General features: G+C 36.4%; 2 long non-coding RNA genes across 4 annotated transcripts in view; one reads left to right on the top strand and one right to left on the bottom strand.

The window, feature by feature from the left end:
• The window catches only part of LOC134475849 (uncharacterized), a 42,642-nt gene extending 33,129 nt beyond the window's left edge, over nt 1-9,513 (top strand). The window contains exons 4-7 of one of the 3 annotated variants that reach the window (XR_010047178.1): nt 3,546-3,596; nt 4,330-6,137; nt 6,364-6,396; nt 8,840-9,513. This is a non-coding gene — a long non-coding RNA (uncharacterized LOC134475849). The remainder of the gene's footprint in view (nt 1-3,545; nt 3,597-4,329; nt 6,138-6,363; nt 6,397-8,839) is intronic. The other 2 variants (XR_010047177.1, XR_010047176.1) reach the window with 2 other exon arrangements.
• On the bottom strand, nt 38-3,524 carry LOC134475852 (uncharacterized). Its single transcript, XR_010047181.1, has 3 exons — nt 3,249-3,524; nt 2,792-2,874; nt 38-923 (listed from the first exon to the last, which is right to left on the bottom strand). It is a non-coding gene; the product is annotated as an uncharacterized LOC134475852 (long non-coding RNA).
• Nucleotides 9,514-16,338: the final 6,825 nt, after the last annotated feature.

Genomic DNA, 16,338 nt, shown 5'->3' with positions numbered 1-16,338 from the left:
AAAGAAATGAGAAAGAAAATAAAAGAAAAGAGAGAGAGACAAAGTGGTGGTACAAGGGGATCCAGGATGACCAGTTGTTCACAAGGCTACACAGCAGCCACAAGGAAACTTGACCTCAGCATTTATTGATGGGGGAGGGGATGATCGGATGACAGTAATTTAGCAGGTAGCTGTGGTTTTACACTAATGAGAATCTTGCCCTGGAGATACTTTACTCTTCATAGTTTTAAACTTAATCTTAGTACATGGGAGAGGATGAGTTGCCCCTATAGGGATAATGGAAAATCTCAAAAGTGTGATACACAAAATTTCAAGCCTCTGTTAATCTCTTATGGAAGTGTGCAACACTAGCCATTGTGATTTTTGGTCCCTAACATGAAGGTGTATCTGAAGAAGGCAAGGCCTCAAGATTAAAATACAATGTACAGATTTACATACATCCCTAAAGGGTGAATGGGACTTAAGATTACATTGTAATTGGTATCATCCAGTCCATTAAAACTAGATATGTATTGGACACCCAATGGGTGACCCGAACAGCTGGACTTATCCATTCTCAAAATGTTCTTGTTTGAGAAGTCATAGATAACCAAGGCTAGTGATGTCAGTCCCATACCCTGGCACTCTGCTTCCTATTGGATCAATAAGAGCTAAGTGGCTATATTTATATTCTTGCTGATTGATTATAGTTTGAACCATGTTGTATCCACATGCTGGACAAGTTGTATTTCACAGAGCCTTCAGTGACAATCCATTTCTGAGACCCCTCTTGTGTTTCAGAGACTATGTCTTAATAAATCTTTCCTATTCTTTACCTGCTTTGTCTTCTGGAATTCATTTTCAAACTCGGCACATCTGAACACGAGCAGGTTTGGTGTTATACTTTTCCTGTATCATTATCACATTTTAAGTGGTGATCATTGCTAGGGTGAAACAATAAAAATAAAGCAGCTCAATGAGAAAATGTTGAACTCAATACATACTCACTGAGAAAGTGTAAAAAGTGAAGAGAAATTTGTGTAGAAATTAAGAATAAAGTGAGAATTCCAATTTAATATTTCTTTTGGCTTAGCTACACACTAAATAGGCCAGTTTTCTGCTTCCTGGTCTTCTCTCTCCTCCACACTTTAGAAAATTTGTAGTTGTAATTTAAGTATGAGATGTAAATATTTTTAAAAACTCCTTGGCGATTTTACAAGAGTGTTTCACTTGAAGGATGGAGAGGCAATCCCTCTGAAATGCATAATTTGATATAGGGCAAAGAAACTAGATGTCCATATGTGTTGTGTTCTCTAAAATTGAAGATTGAATTTTTGAATCAACAGACGTTAAGAGCAGAGAAAGAAAATTTCTGTCTGAGAGATACACAGAAAGGGTCCCACGTAGATTGCCCAAGAAAGCCACAAGATGAGGCAGGTCCAACCTGGGAAAAGTGGGCACACAAGATGAGCAAGAGGTGGGACAGAATTATGGTCAACCAGTAAGATTATCAGTCTAATTGCTCAGGTAGCATTGATTAACTTAAGGATGAGGGCCTTTGCTTGTAGCAGCTGAATTAGTGGCCCCTTCTGGCTTCCTCAAGGTGATGTGTATCCATGCAGAATATCAATCCCTGATGTTTATCTTTAGGGTGTGACTGCATTTGTTTTGTCTTTCCTTTTGAGATCTGGCCCAAGGTGCTAGGTATTTGTTTTCCCTTACAGTTGCAAGGTATATGATCATGCTTATAACTGTCAAGGAATATAGAATCTGTCCTAATGACTGAACATCTATGGGAGTATAAGAATGTAATATAGTTCTAAGTATGAAACTATCTCCTATCCTCAAAACAAGAGAAAGTAATTTTAAAGGTTCTATATGACATTCATAGAGAAATTTGTATGCTGGTGTTTGAAAACCAGTGTAGAATTTAAATGAATAATATTAATTATTATGATACATAATATTCCTAGTTACAGTTATACATAATATTTCTAGTTAAAATAATTCCTAGTTCCACTAGGAATATGATATCAAGAGTAGAGTCTCTGATATAAAGGCCTTAACATTAAGACCAGTATCTTCTTCAAGCATAGGCCACCACACAGATAAGCTGTGAGATATCTGACATAAAAAGATAAAGACATATAAGGAGATATAAGCAGATAATTGTGAATAAAAGAAAGGCAGAAAAGATTTTTAGAATATGGGTGGAGAAAGGACTGAATATATAACAATATAAAAATTTACTAAGCTTTTGGAGTAGCTGAGAGAATGAATTAAATGTAAAGAAGACATCACTAAGAAGGCAGTAGAGAATGTCTGGAGAAACATAGCAGGTATATGACAGTTGGCCTTTTTCTTTCAAAAATGACTTTCAGTGTAGTCCACAGGACAATGAGCATATTTATCTTGTTTCTAGTCTTTTTGAGAAATATTAAGAACACTAACTTTTCCCCTTATTTCTTTTTCTTTATAACTGCTGTTTATTTTCTCTTATAACATTAGAATAATCATTAAATATATTTTCAATATTAATGAGATATGTGTATCCCAGCATAAGATTTAACTACCTGGTAATGATAGTACCAACAATAAGAAATACTGTACAATAGTGACCTGATCCAAATTCTGTTTAGATGTTATGCACTGCCAAAGTATTTACCCTGCTTCCTGGGCTACAACAATTATCCTAAAAGAAATCAGGTAACAGCTTTTGGTATGGAGTGTTACTTTTAGTTACTTTTCTCTTGTTTCTTAGACAAAATGCCCAATGACCACGTGAAAGAAAGAAAGTGTTTATTTAGCTCACCGTTTTTAGACTGTGTAGTTTGTTTCAGTCCATAATCAGCTGGTTCCAAGGCAGGTGGCCTGACTGGGGGGCAACAGTTCAAGCTGCAGAAGACAACAAAGCAACAACAGCAAAAAGGGGAGAACAAACCTCTTTTCCTCTCTTACATTGTATGCAGGCTCTCCACCTTCTGCTGGTCTAACTCACACCCTCTGCCCCTCTCTGGCACAGTCTCAGAACTTTTCCCAAGTGAGGACCCTGACCCCCTGCTGAGTCCCTTAAACTTCTAAACTTTTCAAATTAACACAAACAATATCCTAGAGCCCTAAGGGCATGTCCTCTACACTGTAGGATGTAGAAGTGCTGAGTTATCCATATAAGCTGCTAAATTTCTCTAGTCGACACACTGCAAGGTTTTGGGGAGCAAGAGAGACCCACGGAACATTTGCTGTTAGTGAATTTTGCTGGATTGACATACCTGGTTCAAATTATTGTAAGTATTGGCTCCTACTGGCTTCTCCTCATTCTTTTTTCAGTTGGTGGTGACATTTTAATCACATGGTAGAATGGAAGTCATAGACAAAGCATTTGTGTGCCCTTTTTCCCCACTTATTGCCTTCTGGGAGATGTGTGGATGATGTCTGGTAGATGAAATCCTCATTTCACTCCTCTAAATACATCTTGAAATCCAAGGAGGGACAAAGCAATTAGTTTAAAATAATTCATTCTTTAATGTTTATCCTTACATTCTCTCTCTAACTTTTTCTCCATCCAGGAATACCAGGTTGAATCAATAATCAAAATTGCTACACATATTTTTGTGAGTGTAAGTATCATGTACTTTTTTCATAGTACAGGCAATAAGGGTGTTAAAAAATATGGAAAAATATACTTAATTATACAGAATTCAAGGAAGTCAAGGCATAAAAATGGCATTCAAGAAGTAAAGTTACACATATATCCTATTTAGAAAAGAGATATGTTGTAATACTCATAGATGAAAACCAAGTTGTCATTGAATGGGTTCAGACATGCTAAGGACAGATAAAAGGATTCTCTTTTCTGAAGGATAAATAACTTTGTGAGATAGGACAGTTTTTCACCAAATAAATATTTAAGCTATAAACAAAGACAATGTCCTTTGTGAGCACAGCAGAGCATCTATCAAATAGTTGGAAATTATCTGAATTTTACAAAATTTAGCTAAAATTTCAGACTAATTGTGAAGTACTCTGGGGATAACCAATGACACCAGAACATATTCTTTACTACCTATTAAACTACAACACTATGAAGAATTAATGTACTTTTTCTGTATTTTTATAATAAATAATTGAAGCAAGTAGAGAAAAATAGAGGTAAATATAAAGACAACATAGTGCAGAGACACAAGGAAATGTTGAAATGTGACTTCAAGGTTTACTTGAAATGATTGTAGCCATTTGACTGGGCAGAACTAACAATATTTGATGATATTAATGGTATGTTAGTTACTAAAATGTATTTTCAAATTATTGCATTATATTCTTTTGCTGTTCTTACTATTCTCATGTTTGTAGGGAACATCTATACTTGTGTGAGCTGTTCACTGAGAATCTGTAACCCACAGGACAGGTGGAGAGGTCAGCTAGGAAACAGCAGAAAACAGAAGACAAGACTGCAGTGATAGACAAAGATGGATATCAAGCCAAATGCAACAGCACTGCGTGCTGTCGGGCAACAGCAAAGGATCCCTGTGCATGCAAAAAGAAAGTTGCACAATATGAAGGAAGCAGTAAAAATGAAATGAAGTAGAAGAGACATGCAGAAAGAAAAATGTTCTCGGATGTGTCACAATCATCTTGATTCTTTACCTGGAAAACCTGTATTTTTTTCCTTTGTAATTATCTAATATACTTTGTGTCAAAGAACAAGGACCTGAGTTCCACTTAAAGAAGATGAAGAAGTTAACAGATACCGTTCTCGGGTTTTATCATGAAATTAGAAATGAAAATTTTCAGTTTCTGGTAGTCATGAACAGAGAGCCTCAGGTAAGCCCGAGAGTGCAGGCAGACAGGATGCTCCTGCGCAGGCTCCTCAGGTGCAGCTATGCTGGTGGGAAAAATCATGCTGTTTAGCCTAACGAGGCAAAACAGAATAAAGGCTAAGGTACTTCAGTAGAGAGGGTCTTAAATGCACAGCTGTATCAGCTGCTGCCTCCTTCCCACCTGGTCTTCATTTTTTCTCTGTGTAATCTGTTTGCTTCCCTACTGGGCCTGCTAACATTATCTGATTCCAGGCCAAACTGATAATATTCGTTATGAGGCCTGCCAAAATTAATAAAATTTGAATTCGTCATCTTGGTGTTCCCTGAACTAAAGTTAACTACCTGTGTCAAATCCTAAAGTCCACTTGTTACACCAGCATCAGGCTAAGATGTAAACTCCATTTGAACTAAGGAACAGCTGCACTCCTCTTGAAACTCTACATGCACAGAGAGATGTTTGTTTGTAAGTGGATACAATAGACAGAGTGCTTGTTGGTGTTTTAAAAGCCAAAACCTGGAATACTTTTCTTTTGACTTTACATATGGAGAAAATTACGGTGTAAAATGTAGAGGAGAATAAAATAATACCAAGATGAGTAAGTCCATTAAAAAAATGTAGATGAGCAAATGACTTTAGCGTTATTAATGCTGACTGGGAATTTGACTGGCCAAATGAGCATGTTTATACTAGGGACCAATTAAAAGGCTTACCATTTTAATCACTGGCAGAACTGGACATTCAGTGTTTTCCTGGATGACAAGGGTTTTCTTGTTTTTTTCAGTTTGGCTTTGTTTTGGTCTAGCAACTGCACCAGAGTGTCCTCAGTGTAGAGAAGATAACAATACACTACCACAGTGTTAGTATCAATATTTTGTTACTAACATTTTGTAACAGTGTCTCAGAGTCTCTCTACAGCTTGAGGGGAAAACATTGCTGCCATTCCTACCCTGAGGAAAATCTACAGTAACAGAATGTTTCCAGAAGTAGAAACATCCTACCAGTCCAGAACCTCCACGTGGACCCGACCTCTCAGCTTTCCCTGACTCCCCACCAGGGCAGCTGCTGTGTAGGATCCTCTGTAATGTACCAATGGCACAGGTGGTGCAGTGCGTTGGGGCTGGACTAATGGAGAATGTCCTGGAGCTTCCCACGAAGACCCCTCCAACATTACTAGGCAAAAAGGTGGATCCAGAACACCCTCCTAAGCCCCGGGAACAGTTCCTCCTGAAATAATTAAATAGACACACATCTTTCAGCTTTGATTTTTTTTTTTAAATCAGCCTGAAAAGACCAGCTTTCAGATTCCCGAAGAAATTGCAAACATATCTTTTTAAAAAAATGTAAGTTCTGGGTGATTCCACATTGAGTCATTGAATTGTGAGTTACTAGAATTTAAAGCCTTTGTTTAATTACTTCATTCATAGAAATTCTCTTGATTCACTAATATACAATTTAATCCCTGAAGGCACTTTGATTGTCTATATTTCCCTCTTTAATTTCAATGGGCATTTCTATCACAGTGTTATACATTCTCTTATACGACCCTCTACTTTTTCTTTTTTTCAGTATGGGGATCAAACTCAAAGACCTTCTACATTGGTAAGTCTTTTAAAATATTTGGAATTTCTTACTTGTGGTTATTTGAAAAAGGTACAACTGTGAAAACACTTATTACTTTTCACAAGCCTGAAAAGTAATATACAGAAAAATGCATTATCAATTTTGATATTTAAGCTTAATTCACAAAGAAATCCCCATCACATTTGGAGGACAAAACTAATCATCAACACCAAGAAAATCCTGTCTTCTACTGTTTCGACCAGCTTTTGTTTCATAAAACATGAATTAAGCCTTTTCAATGACTCATTGCAGAGTCTGACATAGTGAGGTCATCTAATGAATGCAGGGTAACAACCATCTTTGAGTGTAGGTTGTCAGTTGAAAGATGCCATTTGCTGTTTCTGTTTTGGTCCTTTGAGCATGATTTCGCTTCATGGGTGGCCCTACCATGGGCTCCAGTCTTCAGCCTTATGTGTGTATTGCTTCTCATTTCATCCTCAGATTTCCTAAGGATTTCATAGCCAAGCCTCGCTCTTCATTTCTCCTGCTCCCCTGGAGCAGCAGCAGATTTGTGGAACGTTCTCAGGCTCTTTCTGTGCAAGATTTTCTTGTCTTGTTTTGCACTTTTTTTTTTTTTTGGTGGCCAATAACCCCACTCTTTTTCATACCTCAGATTTTGAAGACTTTTGCGACAGTTATTGTTTCCTTGCATGGCTTAAAAAATAGTCATTCAATAAAGCTTTCAAATCTTTCTTGGGTCCTTATTGCCTTCCTAGCCCATTAGGTTTTTGAGTAGAAGCCAGAACAAAATGTACGGAAGAAGATGTAGATGTGCAAAATGACTTTCATAAAAGCCCCTTATATCACATTTATAACTTCAATACACAGCTGATTCACAGTCCGACAGCATAATCATTAAAGAATAAGAAGGACAGCAGGGACTACTTGGATGAAAGTACAATGAAAACCTGTTTAATTTTCTTATCTGTAAGTGTGAAAAATGTTTAGTAAGCTGGAATGTCACAAGAGGAAGCCCAGAGAACACAGGGATAACAAACACCAGGAGGACTACGGAAGAGGAAGTTTTATTATTTTCAACACAAGTCTCTCACAGACATTTTCTTAGATTTATGTGTAAGAATTCCACTGGTTTTCCTGTGATAATGGATATTTCACATATATAATTTATATACTGATTTTGTTTCTTACAGCTTATCACTGGATTGTAAACCTATTTTGGATTTTTATTGATATTTTATTTAGATAATCATCTCATTTGCAAAGAGTGACATCTTTTCTCATTTTCTATTTATTGATATATTTGACATTAAAATAGTACCATGTACAACTGTCAAGTAGTTTTACATAATCAATTTTCTGCTTTTTAATTCTAGTTCATTTATTTTTTGCTGATTATTCCCTTAATTAATTGGTCATTTTATTGAGACACAATTGATACTATAACTACACACATTCACATATACAGGTTGGAGTTTGACATGTTCAACCCTATTTTGTTTTGTTTTTTCATTTACTTATTGGCCTCACTAGTTCATTCACTGTCATTTTGAATATTAATATTAAAACATAATTGTAATAGGTGTTTGAAAAAATAATTACTACTTATAATTCTTTTTAATCATTTGCTCTTTGTCCCACATTTATGAGAAATTTGCCATTAACCATCTTTAGTCTTTTAATCGGTAAATAATTTATTTCTCATTGTTGGAATAGCCTTGCTTCACTCACATCATGGTGATACTCTCTTATAAATCCTAAATTTTGTAAAGCAATATTTGTTTATTTCTGTCTATATCAATGGGAGATATGTGTACAATATTTTATTTTCTTAAATATTTTTGTTTTGCTTTTAGTTTAAGGCTTTCCTAAGGAGGAAAAGGATCCGTGATGATGTCATCACACTTTAGCACCTTTCCTTTTCTTGCTTTCTTCTGGTTAATAACCTGAGTAGTGCTTTCTCAGGTCTCCAGGTAGACTTTTATGGCTGCTTGATGAGGTTTGTGAACATGAGCTCTGATATGTCACCTGTGGGGCCTGTTCTCTTTGTGATTCTTGACCACTTACTTCTCTCATAGCTTCCTCCAATCTCTCCTCAGACTTCAGGAGAGTCATTTTCCTAAACTTTAAGGATTTAACATATTGTATGTTTTGTTTTGTTTATTTTGTGGTATTGGACATTGATCTTAAGAATCACTGAACTATATCTCCAGGCAATTTTCAAATTTAATTTTTAGAAAAGATCTTACTTAGTGGCCTGGGATGGTGATCCTCCTGACTCTTTACCCTCTCAAAAGCCGAAATTAGAGGCCTGTAGCACCAAAGCTGGCTAAGACTAAGGTCACATAAATAAAACAATAGCTGTGAATTTTCAGGTGATATTTGTCTTGCTTGATTATCGTAAAAGTTCTCTCGGTGCTGACTTTGCAAAAGTATCTTTTAAATTATTTTGATCATATTCCAGGCTATTGGCACACATTTCATTCCTGGAGATGGTTAGAATATGGTGTTTCTAAAATGAGAAGGACTTATCTTTTCTCCTCTCTTTTGGAACTAAGATGAGGTAAGTGGCCAGATACCTCTCCCCTCCAACAACTTGTGTCAAGTGTTCCTCCAAATCTGTACTGTTACATGATTTATGGATACCCTGTTGCCTTCTCCAGTGTTCATGGCTATCTTGAAACCTACATGTGGCAGAGTACACAATTAATTGTATCTAGTTTTATAAGCAGCATTAGGAAGCCAAAAGTAAATACACTATTTTCTGAGTGGTAAAAACTTCACATGTTTTAAAATCTATGACCTGAAATTTGTTCTATGAATAAACCAAATTGTAGATAACACAGGATGAAAAGTCCTCTTCATATCTTTTAAATTATCAATCACAATTTATGAAACCAATCACATACATGAATAATTTTACACTGTGATTGTAAAATTGACCAATTTTTAAAACTATGACAGTTTACATTTGAAAAACTTGAAAATTACTTTGAAAACCAATTGAGCAATACTTATTATGAGCAGTCCATATTGGGTTATTTTGGAATGGATAAATTTTAAATTGATATAAAAAGTTCTGTATCATAATTCTGTGTTATATGCTTCTTGTCTGACTTTCGCAAATGAAATAAAAAGTATGAAAGCTATTTTTAAAGCATCAATTTTTACTCAAATATTATTTAAATGATGAAAAATATTAATGTATTTACACGGAAAATGTACTCTTAAATCACTACATGTGGGTAGTATAAGATTCAAGAATAAATATTATAAATATCAGAGGAAGACTTCACAAAATTGCAAATAAATCTGCTTCTGTACATATTCTTTTCAGATGCACATAGAAATGCTTACTGAGTTTTAAAGGAATACTTCTATTATTTGTGATCAGATAATGTTATAAATTATTTCTTATTGCATAAACTTATTTGTAATACTAGAAAAATGAACATTAAATGTATCAGTAGCTTATGAAGTTGATCAGAAATATTCATAAAATCCTGGGCCTCTGACAGCCCAGTTCCTCGGATTGAGAGAGGGTCACTGAGGTTGGGGCAGGCAGCTGGAGACCTGAGGAGCCCGTAGTGTGTGCTGGAGGCCTGGCAGCTCCTTGACAGGCAGCGGGAGCGATGACCCCAAACTCTGGGGCTCAGGATGGTGGACACTCACTCCAGCCCAGAATTCCTCCACATTATTTAGAGTTTCCCGGCTCATGCCTGTTACTGGCAGACTGTTCACTATCCCTGGGGGCCTCCACTGCAGACTTCCTCTGGGTTATCCATGAACTGTTGGCCACACGCCTCGGCACAGGGTTCCAGTGCCCTCCATGCCTGGCACCGCCTGGGCACGCGGGGCTGCGGGACGGAGTCTTCCAACAGCAACCTGGAAACGGTCACTCTGAGGACAGGGCAGCGCCAAGGGGCCCAAACCCCGCTCTGCTCCAGACATGCCAGTCCCCGGTGACTTTTTCTTGCTGGTTAAAAACGCGCCTGCGCCTCCAGAGTCGAGGGGCGCCCTTCCCTGGTTCTGAGTGAGCAGCAAGCCAGGCCAGCTTGGTGAGGGGAGCCCTCTTCCCCGCGCCCTGGGCCTTGCCGGTATTCGCCCTCACTCTATAGCAACATTTTTAGAGTGAATATTTTGTGTTTACTTTTTAACAACATTGCAAAATATAAGTACTTAGTACTCAGTGATAAAGTTAACAGTAATTACATCAAAACATGTTTTAAAGGTAAATAAATTTTCTTAATTTATTTTAACCCGTTTATTTTCCCATTTGCTGCTAGGCTACCCAGGAGCAGTGGCTGTGACTCTGTCACTTGCAGATTACAGCAAAGAAATAGAATTCAAAGGGCTGCTGCAAAGTTTGCTCTTTTCACAGGGACAAAGTTTGCAAGACTCCAAGATAAACAGTATTTTGGGGTGGAGCTAAATTTTGTAGTTTCAAGCTTTGAAATCTACCACATGAAAATGTCAAATACTGATCATCATACAGCTCTCTGTTAATATTTACTAATGACATTCCAAAATTATATTTACTTTTATCCTACTTTGTATATGCATATAGTACATATACTATTTATATGTCTTGTGGAGAATTATTACAAGTACATAACACACTTTAATTCCTTTTACAGTGCTCCTTCCCTTCCACCTGGCGATCCCCTTCTCTACTGAGAAAGATCTATCCTCCTAATTCTTATTACCTATCATTTATTTTGCTTTATACATTTTTCCTAACTCATATAAGAAAAGCCATGTGGTATTCAGCTGGTACATTTGTTTAATGTCATTTAACATTTTGTTCTCAGAATGCAATAGTTTTCCTAAAAACTCAAATTTATCTTTCTTTGTGGCTAAATAGTAAAATGCTTATATTCAAAGTACTCAATAGTACTTCAGATGTTTGCATAATTTAAATTCTATTATTTTAAAGTAAAATGTGAATAATTCAAAATTTCTAAGTGGTTTAAAAATATGAAGTTTTATATCACCATGGTAACATATTATTAAATGTACTTAATAGATATTATAACACCTAGTATATTGTCTCAATACAATATGAAGTATAATAGTAATTGTGGGATTTGCTTTAAGAACTGTTATTAGTCAAGGCTAAAAAATAAAGGAAATCATTGCTTTAGTTACTAGCCCATACATTCACATCTAGGAAACATTTATTTGATAACTTTTATTTAAGATGTATATTTTATTGTTTTCAAAAATATATCACTCTTTAATAAATAGGCAAATTGACAGTTTTTTTTCTCAGATTGGCTTAGACGTCTCCTTAAATATGTTTCATTTTAAGTAACAAAATAGCATGAAAGTAAGAAAAACATGTTTCTAACAAAAACTCAATATGTTAAGAATAGTAAATAAATGTGAACTAGTTTCTAAGAGTATCTCATGGAGGTATTAACTGGAATGCATAAATCTCTCCACCATAGTTCAGAGATGAGGGCCGGTGAAATAAACGTATTAGTCAATTAAGGTATGATTGTCAGTTCGTGAAAAGAAACAGTTTAATTTTGCCTACAGTTTTAGAGATTGCAGTCTAGATGAGAAAGACTTAATAGTTTCAGTCCTCTGATGAGGAAGGGGCAGCACAAGACTGCATGAAGTTTGTGGAGAAGTAACCCTGCTCACATCGTGAGCACAGAGAGACAGCCTGAGTCATAATTCCTCAGAGCATGTGTTCATGATGACTGCACAGCACTCACCAAGCCCCAACTCTTGTTCTACAGCCCCCCAGTCTCAGGAATCACCTTTAACATGTGGACTTTCAGGGAACATTCCAGATTTGAACAACTAAATACTGAAATTGAATATTCTAAGAAAATTCATCAACTTTTATGTGAATTTGGGTATGTCACTTATTTCTCACTCGCCATTTACTCATATTAAAATACATATAATGATTCTGCATTCGTTTCTGCATTATATAATTGTTTTGTGAACTCAAGTATGAAAAAAGTTTTATAGGTTTAAAATGGAAACTTTTATCCAAAGGTTTCCAAATATCAAACATATTTTTGTAGATGTTTTTATGACAATTACATGGTCTAGGTTGTTAGGAATACAAACAAGTATGCATGATATATATGATATAGATGAATATATATATATATATATATATATATATATACTTACTGGAAATGTTCAGCTTATTGATTGTCAGTGTTTAAAGTATTTAGAGCATACAATATATTAGGTAGCTTGACAGATATCTGAATTGTATGATTGTTTGAGAATCACATTTGTCACTTTTCTGTTTGGGGCCAAAAATATCTCTCATTTGCAATCCAAATGCACAGAGCTTCATTTTGGCCCATACTTTCAGAGATCTCAGTCCCCCTGGGGGAAAAGCATCACAGAGGAAAGCTGCTACACTCATGGCAGCTGGAAAGCAGAGCAGGTTACAAAGAGCCAAAGAAGAAAGTTTCAGTGACTAATATAGTCCGCAAGATTATGCTCTCTTGACCCATTTCCTTAAACTATACCCCACGTCAGAAAAGCCCATTCAAGTACAAACTCAGTATTAATGAGGTTACTGCCCTCACAATCTGACACCTCTCCAGGGGTCTCTCAGTCCAGTCAAGACTACAGTGAAGCTCAACTGATTGAAGTCTATGACTTTATCAATTTGACAATTATACATCTTTAAACTATGATTAATCTCTCAATAACCTTATATCTTTCAAATACATTTGATCTTCAAATGAACCATGACCTCCTTATTCAGCTGGTTCTGCTCCTTGCCTATAACTTTTTTGGAGCGTGGTCCATTTTCCTGGCATCTCCAAGTTTCTGTGGTATCCACTGCAGCTTCACTCCACTCCCAGGGACTCAGCAGCCTCTCAGGATCTCGTAGCAGGCAGGGATGCTGGTCTTATAGTATTTTTCCTCCACCAGACCACTTAATGCATCACCTTGAACTCAGCCTTACAGAGTTTTAGCATGTGGATAAACTAGAAAAATGATTTGTAAGAATATAGCATTTTGGTCTCTTGTCCAATTGTCAAAAGAATTCTCTCTTTCCATCAGAAGTCTAGAGCTTCTTGAGTACAATTATTATTCTAAATCCTTTCAACATTCAGAGCTTCTGAGCTACTGTGATAATCATCTATCAGTCTCTGTTTATGGCTTTCTAGGAGTCTGACGCCCACATCACCAAATCACACATTCCTCCTGAGAAATAGTTACAAAGGCTTCTGAGCCCCCATGGTCATGTGTAGTTACAGTAATGACCCCACTTCTCTATTGGAAATTTTCTGAACTGTTCACTTTTCTGTTGCTGGACAAAACTTCCAAACCTCATAATTTAAAAGAAAAGCTTATTTTGGTTCATATTTTCAGAGTTTTCAAATCATGATTGTTTAATTTTAAGGCTCAAATATCATGGCAGTAGAGCATTCACAGGAAGACAGCTCAAAATACCCCAGAAGGGTGGGAGAACAGGGCAAAGCCAAAGAGAGTTGATGGACAGATGCAGTCCCCGAGGTCCTGTCTCTGTGGCCTGCTTCCTCCAGCCGGACCCACACCCTAAAGCCCACTCAGCTATAAACTCATGGATAAACTTACCCATTGATGAGGTTAGTCTCCTCACAATCCAATCACTTCTTTCAAAGTCTCTTCATCTTTTCAAGTTGGTAATGCAGAAGAACAGACACAATTTTAAAAGAATAAATACATATATATAGTTTAATATAATATTGTATATATATCACTCAGTAAAATCTTTGAAAAAACTAACAGTTAAATATTAGTCCCAATAGGATAGTACTTGTTAGTGGTTCTGGCATTATGTTAAGATTAAAATTCAGTAATTTTCCTTATCTCATAGAAAGAACTGACTTTTCATTGTTTATCTTTTTTGTTTGTTTGTTTTTGTACCAGGGATTGAACTTACAACCTTGCACTTGCCAGGCAGGTGCTTGTGCCGCTGAGCTAAACCCCAGCTCATTGTTTATCTTTTTATCAACAACATGAATGCTAGTTAAACTAATATTATTGATTGTGGAAGTGTGGAGTTTAATTTAAAATTTTCAGCACGATTTCTTCTTGTGTATGTGTGTGTATATGTGTACCAGGCAGAGTATCAAACTAAAAACCTCGCACTTGTCAATCCCCAGTCCCAACATGATTTCATTTTATTATTTTTCTTTTATACTGGAAAGCAAAAGTACTGCGTTAAGTGACATATACAGCACTTTTGAATTTATAATCACCTCTGCTCCGTGGCATCATAATTATGTGGTAGGTATCTTGTAATTTTAACATTTGCTAGAAAAAAATAATGGTCTTATATGCTCTCATTATGTTTACCTGCAGCATCAATTTAGATGCCTCTTTGTGCTGCTAAATAAAAAATTTAAGAATATCAGCTGAACTCAAAACCTTCTTAGAGGTTTTATAAGTCTGTATTTTGTAGTTCATCTGATTATCACTTATAAATTTAATTTGTACAAAACAGAAAAATTTTAAAATTTAAGGCAAGTGATACTATTTATATTATCTTTTAACTTAAGAGTTTGGAAAAGATATGCGGCCATAAAAAGAAAAGCTTGCAAGAATGTTTAATAATAAACATATTGAGACAGCATGAGGTTAATATGTCACATTTAGCTGGTAAAATTACAACAGGAGCACGCCCCACTCAACAAGGAAATTGTACATATTCTAGAAAATTCTAATTTATATTTACATTGACATTAGGTGTTGCAGGTTAAAGAGTGAAAGTGCTACTTTATTTAAATGAATGCAGGATGCATTGTACCTATTTATGAAGTTGCGCCGCATTCTGCTTTCCAGATGTTATATTCTTGAACTTCATCAGTCCTTCCTGAAAACTCTATTTACCAATCTAAACTATCATCTATGACAAATTCTGAACTGTTTTTAATCTATATCCCTTTCATTCCACCTTTCCTGATTATTGCATACTCATTTTTACTTTCCCCTAGTGTAAATTCCCCAAATAAAAGACTGCATTTTCTGGCCTTTAAAGTGACATGTGGCCACTGAACTTAGTTCTAGTCAAATGAAATGGCTGTAGTAGTTTTAGATTAGACCTCCTGGAATTTGAGCACAAGTAGAAAGAAAGCTGTATCAAATATCCTGCGTCCACACTCCATTAACCTTCCGGATGTCACTAGGGTCTCTGTACAACCCGTCATCAACACAGTAGCCACACTGACTTTTAAAAAGCAAATTAGATATCATTTCTATCCCCTGCCCAGCCGCTTTCAAAAGCCATACTTTGATTCAAAAACAAATTTCACAGCCTAGTAAATAAAGCCTCCACGCATTTCTTCCATCTCTTACACCTTTAACCACCTTGTCATCTTTCAGGTCCACTAATCTTTAGAATATTTTCAGGTTTTTAAAATGTGCCAAGATCCTTTCTACTCACTCTGCCTAGAACAATCTCCCCCGGCTCTATGTAACTAGCATGCTCTTGTCAAAGTCTGCTCTTTAGGGAGAACTTGCCCAATGAACCGGTTCATCTTTTTACAGTATGTTCAATCATGATGTAGTGTGTGTTCTCTGTGTGCTAACCATGGACTGCATTATTTGTTTATTTACTGACTTCTTACAGAAGCACAGGTTTTTAGCTATTCCTTTTTTGCTGAATGAGAACTCATGTTTGGTCCTCAGTGTAGTATGTGGTGTGAATGTAGCCACTTGCTGTGAAGTATAAAGCCACTACCCTCTTCCCTAAGAAACAAAATTTTCCTTCCACATAAACCGCACCTGTGGTTTTGCCTCCTGTTACACCCAAGACCTAGCCACAGTGCCTTGTTCTTCTCTGATAGACCCAGCAACAGATCCAGCCACAGACCCAGAAATCTAAAAGGCCTACCAATGGGAGTCCTCAGGGAGGGGCACCTCTGACCCTAGTCCTCCTCCCCAGATCCATAGTCAAAGGACTTGATTTAACCTCTCCTCCTCTCAAATAAA

This window comes from Cavia porcellus, unplaced genomic scaffold, assembly GCF_034190915.1.
Source record: "Cavia porcellus strain 051 isolate PalLab524CR breed Dunkin Hartley unplaced genomic scaffold, mCavPor4.1 scaffold_5, whole genome shotgun sequence".
In the NCBI taxonomy this organism is placed as follows: domain Eukaryota; kingdom Metazoa; phylum Chordata; class Mammalia; order Rodentia; family Caviidae; genus Cavia; species Cavia porcellus.
The sequence above is the reverse complement of the archived record's forward strand: the minus strand, read 5'-3'. Positions and strand labels throughout refer to the sequence as shown.